Genomic DNA, 8,052 nt, shown 5'->3' with positions numbered 1-8,052 from the left:
TGCTTGGCTTAGTTTCTGAGCATTTTACTGCTGTACGTACCAACAGCAAAGATGATTATTTATGACACATTCAGTGGGGCTGACAACCACTGCAGGCCCTGGGGCAAGAGGGGAGTGAGGCTAGGCTCTGTGCCCTGAAGGGGCAGGGCCAAGAAAGAAAGAGGTGGGGTTTAGGGCAATTGGGAGTGTTTCCCCATGCACAGCTGCAGAGCACTGTTGCTGGCATTTCAAAGGGCTCTGGAGCTCCAGCTGGCACTGCTGACAAATAGCAGTGGCGGCAGCTGAAGCTTCAGGCCATGAGGCAATTGTGCCCCCTGCTCCTGCCAGTCGGTGGTCCTGGGTGCACTTGTAATGTGGGTGTGCGAGTGATAAAATGATCAACTCATTTTGTTGTATTGCTACTGGCAAAGACAGGAGGCTGTCGTGGGGTGATTTATCATCTTTAATTATATTACATAGTTTTTACACGTAATATAACATGCCAGGGTTTGGAGGCCAATTTGAACATGCAGGCAAATGTGAGATTTGTCCGTGGCCTGGCTATACGATAGAAGAACTCTGTAAAATGCAGAATTGGTTGGTATCCTAGAATGTTTGAAGCAGAAAGTATAACATTTGAATTATTTACTGTGGATTCCTGTTTTCAAGCATGAATAAAAATGCTTAGTATTCATGTAGAACTTCACACATCTAAAGCACTAGATGCACAAGTGAACTCACTTTGTGGAGAGTTCCTACGCTGTTGTCCTGAACAGACATTATATATATTATTTCATAAAGGTCACTGGCATGTTCTGCAGTGTGGTTTCTCTGCATGGCTTTGGTGTTTCATAGACTGCACTGTTCTGCCAGGGTGGATACAGTACAGATGTCCCTGTCTCCGGGGAAGATACCTTTTTGCTTCTTTGTCACAATTTATAATGAGAACGGAAAGTTTTAAAGGTTGGAATCTTTAAATGGCGAACAAACTGCTGACTGCATCCGTGTTCCTGAATCCTTTAACAGTCTAGTTCTGTGCTCTGTCGTCTGTAAAACCAATACTTGGAACCATGTCAATTTCAGACCCTCCATTTCCCCTAGTCAGCATGATTATGATTAACAGAGGCAGTCAAAAAGGAAGAAGTGTGGCTGGCTGACATTGATTTCCTCAGGAAGAGAAACAGTACCTTGAAGACGAGCCACATCCACTTCCAGAATTCATGTGTCTGTCTTCCCAGAGAGTTCCCTCACTCTTCAGTGTAAGAATGGTGAATGTGGGTTAGATTTCTCCATTTTCCCTATATGCAAATTTCTATCTTAACATTGTGTTGTATAGGAACAATGTTAGTGGGCAATATTAAGTTAGTTATTTCACTTGATGGCCAAGTCTCTTTCATGCTAGCTCAGTATTCATTGGCAGAGCAATACATTATTGGGGAATCCTGTAGAGAACCAAGATATGTCATCTGAGGAAATGCACTCAGAGGTAGTATAATAAAAGAGGCTGAAATGCTAGGCTCATTGAATATGAGGGGGCTTATGCCATTGTCTTCAATGGGGTTTTAAGCTGCTGTGGAACAGAACAGGAGAAAGGGTACCTATATGCTAGGTACAGACAGAAATTGTCCACATGTTGAATGTATGTTCAATAAAGAGGGGCCAACAGCCTTGCCACGGCCCTGGGCAAGGTGTGTGGGTCGGGCTGGCTGTGTACTCCTGGAAGGGGTGGGGCTTCTGATGGAGAGAACAGGGATAGGTGAAGGCAGCCCTCAGCATGACCCACAATGTATTGTTCCACACCCACCCCAGCCAGTCTTTCATGTTTCCCAGAGCATGTCATGTGGTGCTCCAGTGATGATTTAAAGGACCCAGGCTGTTATTCAAAACATGGACTACTTCTGTCTGCCACAGTAGATGACACAGAGGCTGGGAGCCCCAGGCCCTTTTGAATTATGGGATCCTGGGGCAATTCTCCTTTGCCTTTCCCCCCACCCCTGTTGGTAGGCCTGATTCAATATTTAAATTACATGGGGGAGTTGGGAGGTTGAATCCTGTTTTTTCTTTTTCTTTTTTCGGGAAACCTGTGATGAAACTAAGTAGTTGAGGGGCATAGATATTCTTACTGTGCGGTGAATAACTGAAAACTGCCATGTTTTAAGAATTTCCAGTTATGTATGGATTGTGATGTTTGTGGAATTCCTATTCTTTTATAAAGAGGTCACTCATGGGAGACAGCGTAATATCGGGCAAACTCATTCTTGGTGTATCTCTGTTGATCCCAGAGGAGGTATCCAGGGGATAAATATGGCCCAGTACTTTAAAGTGCTGCCGTATAAGAAGTCTATCCTTTCTTTTCCCTCACCTGTCAAAAAAAATTAGGCAGCAGAACCCACCTGAAGAGCCCTCAGAGATGGAAGAATTCTGACATGAAATAGCAGCCAAAACAGGATATACAGAAGAAATAAATGAGTGATTTTTAGGGTTTTTTTAAATTAACGGGGTCAAATGGGTGTTTCTGCATTATACAAAAATATAATGAACACATTGTTATAGGTATGGCATATTAATTATTTTCTTTTAGAATCATACAAACTTAGAATCCTAGACCTGGAAGGGACCTTGAGAGGTCATTAAGTCTAGTCCTCTGCCCTCATGGCAGGACTGGGTACCTTCTAGATCATCTCTGGTAGATGTCCATCTAACTTGCTTTTAAATATCTCCAGCGATATCTCCACAACCTCCCTCAACAATTTATTCCAGCATTTAACTACCCAGAAAGGAAGTTTTTTCTAAATGTGCAATCAAAACCTCTCTTGCTGTAGTTTAGGCCCATTGCTTCTTTTCTATCATCAGAGGTCAAGGAGAACCCCCTTTTAAAGTATTGAAAACTGGTATCATGTCCTCTCTGTCTTCTTTTTCAAACTAAACAAACCCATTTTTTTCAATCTTCCTTAATAGTTTTCCAGACCTTTAATAATTTTTGGTAGCATAGCATAAAGGGCTCCTGTTTACTCTCCACACTACTGTGGACAGCACAGCAGGCTGCAACTACCATGGGCACGTTTGGGAGGCTGACTTCCAACCTCGAAAGGAGGCAGCGAAAGTGCCTCTTGAGATGCCCAAATGCCCGCTTGATGGTGTTGCTGGCCTGGTTCAGGCGTGTGTTTAAAAAGGTCCTGGATTGGATTGGTGAGCCCTGTGTAGGGCTTTATGAGCCATGGGTGCAGGAGGTACATGGCATTGTCCGATATGCAGGGGGGCATGTTGATGACTCCCACCAGGAGCATCTTGCGTCACAGCCACAAATTCTTAAACACCCGAGTATCATAGGTCCTGCTCGACCAGCCCACACACACATGTCCATGACCTGGCCCCTGGCATAGACCAGGGCCTGGAGGACCATGGAGTGGTACCCTTTTCTGTTGACAAAACATCTGTGCTGTGGTCCAGGGCACAGATGGCAATGTGTGTCCTATCCTGTGTACCAAAACAGTTTGGGAAGCCCAGCTCTGCAAAGCCAGCAAGGGCGACTTTCAGGTCCCTGACGGTGATGACCCCGTGCAGCAGGATGGTGTTTATTGCCCAGACGATCTGCATGGGGTGGAAGACAGACACATCTGTGAGTGCATGGCCAGGTGGTCCCCATACCCCTGCATGGCCCCCTCTCTGGCCCGTTTCAGGGCCCCCCCTTGCCCAGTGTCCCCCTCACCATGGTGGGTGTGTGGCCTAAGCTGGGCTTATCTCAAGCACTACTGCCCTGACAGTGGCCTTGCCCACCCCAAACTGGTGGCTATTGGACCGGTGGCTATCTGGGGTGGCCAGCTTCCAGATGGCTGTTGCAGAGGGAGTGTGGGCTGCATCCTGGTGTGGTGCTGGAGGGTAGGGGTGAGCTGGAGACATAGCTCCTAAAAGGTCTACCTGGTCATCCTGAAGTTTTGTAGCCACTGGTTATTGTCCCGTTTCCCCAGCACGAGGCAGTCCCACCACTCTGTGCTGGTGGGGTAGACCCAGCACCGCCAGATCGGCAGGGTCGGGGGCTCTAAAGTTGCCCCTGGCAGATGGCTCACAGGACGGGGACTGTGCGACTGGTCTTCCAGTGCTGCTGGAGGAGAGCAGCAAGCAGCATGGCCAGCAGGCTGGCCACAGCCTCAATGAAGTCCCCCTTGGGGAGCTGCTTGGGGCAGCATGGTGTCCCTGCTGGAGCTCAGGTCCCTGCACAGCCTGCAGCATATGCAGGGTATGAGTGTTGGGAGGGGCCCTTTAAGGGAGCAGCTGGCTGCAGGCCTTGGAAAGGCTTTGCAGCCATGGGACCCTTTCTGCAGCATTTCCTGGCCCATCATTTCAAAATAGCAGCCGTGGTTGTGTAGATGCTCTCTTTCGAAATTCTGGGCAGCTCTTTCAAAATAGAGGATCATGGCTTTGTGCAGGTGGACATACAATTTTGAAAGCCGTTCCTTCGAAAAGTGCATTTCAAAAGGGATCCTTTCGAAATTGTGGAGTTGTGTAGATGTAGCCTGAGTGTTTATAGAGATGTTGAAAACCTGAAAAGGGAAGATCTTTTTAGACCTTCTGATTTAAAGTTAAATGTCTTCCACAGTTCTACAAGCAGACATTTATTCTGTATTGCACCCCACAAAAGAACCAAAACCATTTTCTTAGCAATGTGAATGCACAGCCACTAAGATCATCACTTGATGTGCTTGCAGAACTCCCATGAATGGAAATGCAATGATTTGCTAACACACATGGAATAATTGGGACACATGCTCCTTGGTTAGCATAAAATCACCATTAGGTACACTGATTAATGGCCTCTAAAGATATGCTTCAATAATATCTTGAAGTGCAGATATTGAGTGATTTTCTTACTGCTTGTAAGTCATTATAATATTAACCACTTCATTCTGTTACCTGCCATGACTTCTTCCTGAAAGAGCTGGAAGTTAATCAAAGTGATGTTGAATTTTCCTTCCAGAGTTTCTCATTCCCATCGGCCAATGATTCAGGAGTGCTTCTTATATTCCTGTAACAGCAACGAAGGGTCCTGTGGCACCTTATAGACTAACAGAAAAGTTTTGAGCATGAGCTTTCGTGAGCACAGACTCACTTCATCAGATGCTGGTCTTGGAAATCTGCAGGGCCAGGTATAAATAAGCCAGAGCAAGGGTGGGGATAACAAGGTTAGCTCAGTCAGCAAGGGTGAGGCTTACTACCAGCAGTTGATCTGGAGGTGTATGTATATATCTTGAAAGATATATATATATATATTGAGCTTATATTCCTGGCACTTGATATACTTCACTTGCTTTTCATACTTTTCATCATACTTTTTCCTTGTGGAGACATTACTCTGCTCTCAGTTTTACTCCAAAAGACACGAGGCAAAAGTTTACTTTAACGTATATTGGATTTTGTTTTTTTAAAAGTTGACTTTACTAATTTATCTAAAATTACAACTGTTTCATTTCAGCCAAAATGTTTTGCCAAAGAAAAAGTTTTAAAAGTAACTAATGAACATGTTCTTGCTCTCATATAGCTGCAGCAATGAGAATATTTGGCAATCCTAATTCTTGCCTGTTCAGGTTTTAGAATTCAATACATTTTCTAGGCTACATGCCAGAGATCCGTACGGAGCCTACCCACGTTGGTCCTAGGGTATTAGAGACACAGTGCGTGAGGTAGTATCTTTTACTGGAACAACTCCCTTTGGTGAGGAAGCCAAGCTTTCAAATTTACACAGAGCTTACACCTCCTACAAGTCAGGAAACTCTCAGAGTGCCACATTTTAAATACAAGATGAAACAGATTGTTTAGCATAATTAGTAAATACTAATTAGTGAACATTTCAAGGGACTATTCACGGTGAGGTGCCCAGAGAGATCATTAATTGAGCTAGACATGCTTAGTAACAGGGAATAAAACATTAGTTTGAGTTCACTGAAATCAACCAGCTGCTGTCCACAAAACATGGAATTTGAATGACTTAAAAAATGCAGACCAAGGTAACTATTCCCAAATAAGTCAACATGCCAAGAAACTTTTTACTCAGTACTCCTGCATCATCATCATCATCATCACCAATAACTGTGGGCTCAGTGCCCATTGGTGTCTGATGCCTCTTTCACTATTTCTTTCCATCGTTCCCAGTGCAGAGCTGCTTTGTTTCTGTAGACTAACTCTGCACCAATCTACTATATCATCTATCCATTCTCTGTGGGGTCTGCCTCTCCTATTCGAAGCATCCATTATGCTGAATACCAGGGTCTTGATTTGTCGTTCATCGTTCATTCTGCAAATATGATCAAATAATTGTAGCTTCCATTTTATAACCTTCTGCAGCAGGTTCTCTTTCAGCTGTATCTTTCTATATAGTTCCTCATTGGTGACCTTCTGCATCCATCCAATTTTCAGAATCTTTCTGTAACAACTCCTTTCAAACGCCAATATTCTTTGCGAATCTTTCATTATTACCCATGTCTCACATCCGTACAACATGCTGCTGAATACATACATTTTAAAGATGCTCAGCTTCATTCCTAAGCTAATTGCTTTGCTTTTCCAGATCTTAACCATCACCTTCAAACTCTCTTTTGCTTTCTCTATTCTAGTCGCTGTCATCTACTCACAGTCTAGATCATACGTTATGTTGCTCCCCAGATATATGAACTTCTCTACATTTTCTAGTTCAATACCATCCACACTAATCTTCTTTCTTATTTCCTTATCTCCAAATACCATTATTTTTGTTTTATCGATGTTCATAATCAGTCCATACCACTTCCCTTCTTCGTTTAACATCTGCACCATTTTTGCTAGCTTCTCCTCATCTTCCTCAACGATAACCATATCATCCGCGAACCTCAAGTTGTTAATTCTTTTCCCGTTCAGAGATATTCCTTCTACCTCTTCCTCGATCTTCTCCATTGCTCTCTCCAGATGTGCGATAAAGATATTTGGCGATATTGGATCTCCTTGTCTCGTACCTCTACTTGTTTTAATCCAACTTCCCACTTGTTCTCACCACTGCCTCCGCATTATCATTGATATCCTTCAACAATTGTATCAGTCTGCTATCCACTCCATATGACTCCAACGCCACCCAAGCCACTTTCTGACCTAGACTGTCAAATGCCTTTTGAAAATCGACAGCAACTGTATACGTTCTTGTTCTTTTGTCGAGCTTTCTCCACTATCAGACTTAGTGCCAATATCTGCTGTCTGGTACTTCTATCTTTTTCTGAACTCCACTTGCTCATCTGCTATATGTTCTTCTATCTGCGATCTTAGTCTCTCCGTGAGTATCATCATCAGCACCTTGCCTAGATGACTCGTTAGGGCAATCGTTCTGTAGTTCTTGCACTCCAATGTACTCCCTTTCTTGGGTATTGTCACTAGCATAGATTTTGTCCACTCCTTAGGCACCTTCCCTCCTTTCCATGCTATGTTATAGTCGGTGTATTTCCTGAATCATGCTTTCTCCTCCATATTTGATCATCAGTCTTGTTATCTTATCATTTCCAGGGGTCTTGTTGTTCCTTAATAGTTTTACTGCTTTTTCTACTTCCTCCATTTGAAATATGGGTCTCCCTCACGATGCTTGGGGGAGATATCTCTTTCAGTTCTTCAATCAGTCTCTCTGAGACACTCGGATCCAACTGTGCTTTGTATAGATCGGTGCAATATCTTGTCCATCGCTGCACAATCTTTCCCTGTTCATGAGCACTTCTTCGTTCTCATCTTTGATCGTCATCTGCTTTGGTTGCCATTTCCTAATAATATTCCTAATTGTTTTATACACCTCCCTGGTCTTACATTTGTCATAATACCTCTCGATATCTTCACATTGCTCCTCTAACCATTTCTCCTTATCCTTTCTGGCTACTTTCCTTACCTCATTGCTTTTCACCCTATATTGCTCTTCTGCTGTCTCAGAAACATCTCTTCTGATCTTAAATACTCTCTTCTCTTGAACCAACTTCAGTGCCTCCTGTGTAATCCATTTCTTATTGATCTTTTGTTCTTCTGGAACAGTCTACTCAATTGCCTCTTCTATAGTGATGGCTCTCCCTGTGA

The sequence above is a fragment of the Carettochelys insculpta genome, chromosome 1, assembly GCF_033958435.1.
Source record: "Carettochelys insculpta isolate YL-2023 chromosome 1, ASM3395843v1, whole genome shotgun sequence".
In the NCBI taxonomy this organism is placed as follows: domain Eukaryota; kingdom Metazoa; phylum Chordata; order Testudines; family Carettochelyidae; genus Carettochelys; species Carettochelys insculpta.
The sequence above is the reverse complement of the archived record's forward strand: the minus strand, read 5'-3'. Positions refer to the sequence as shown.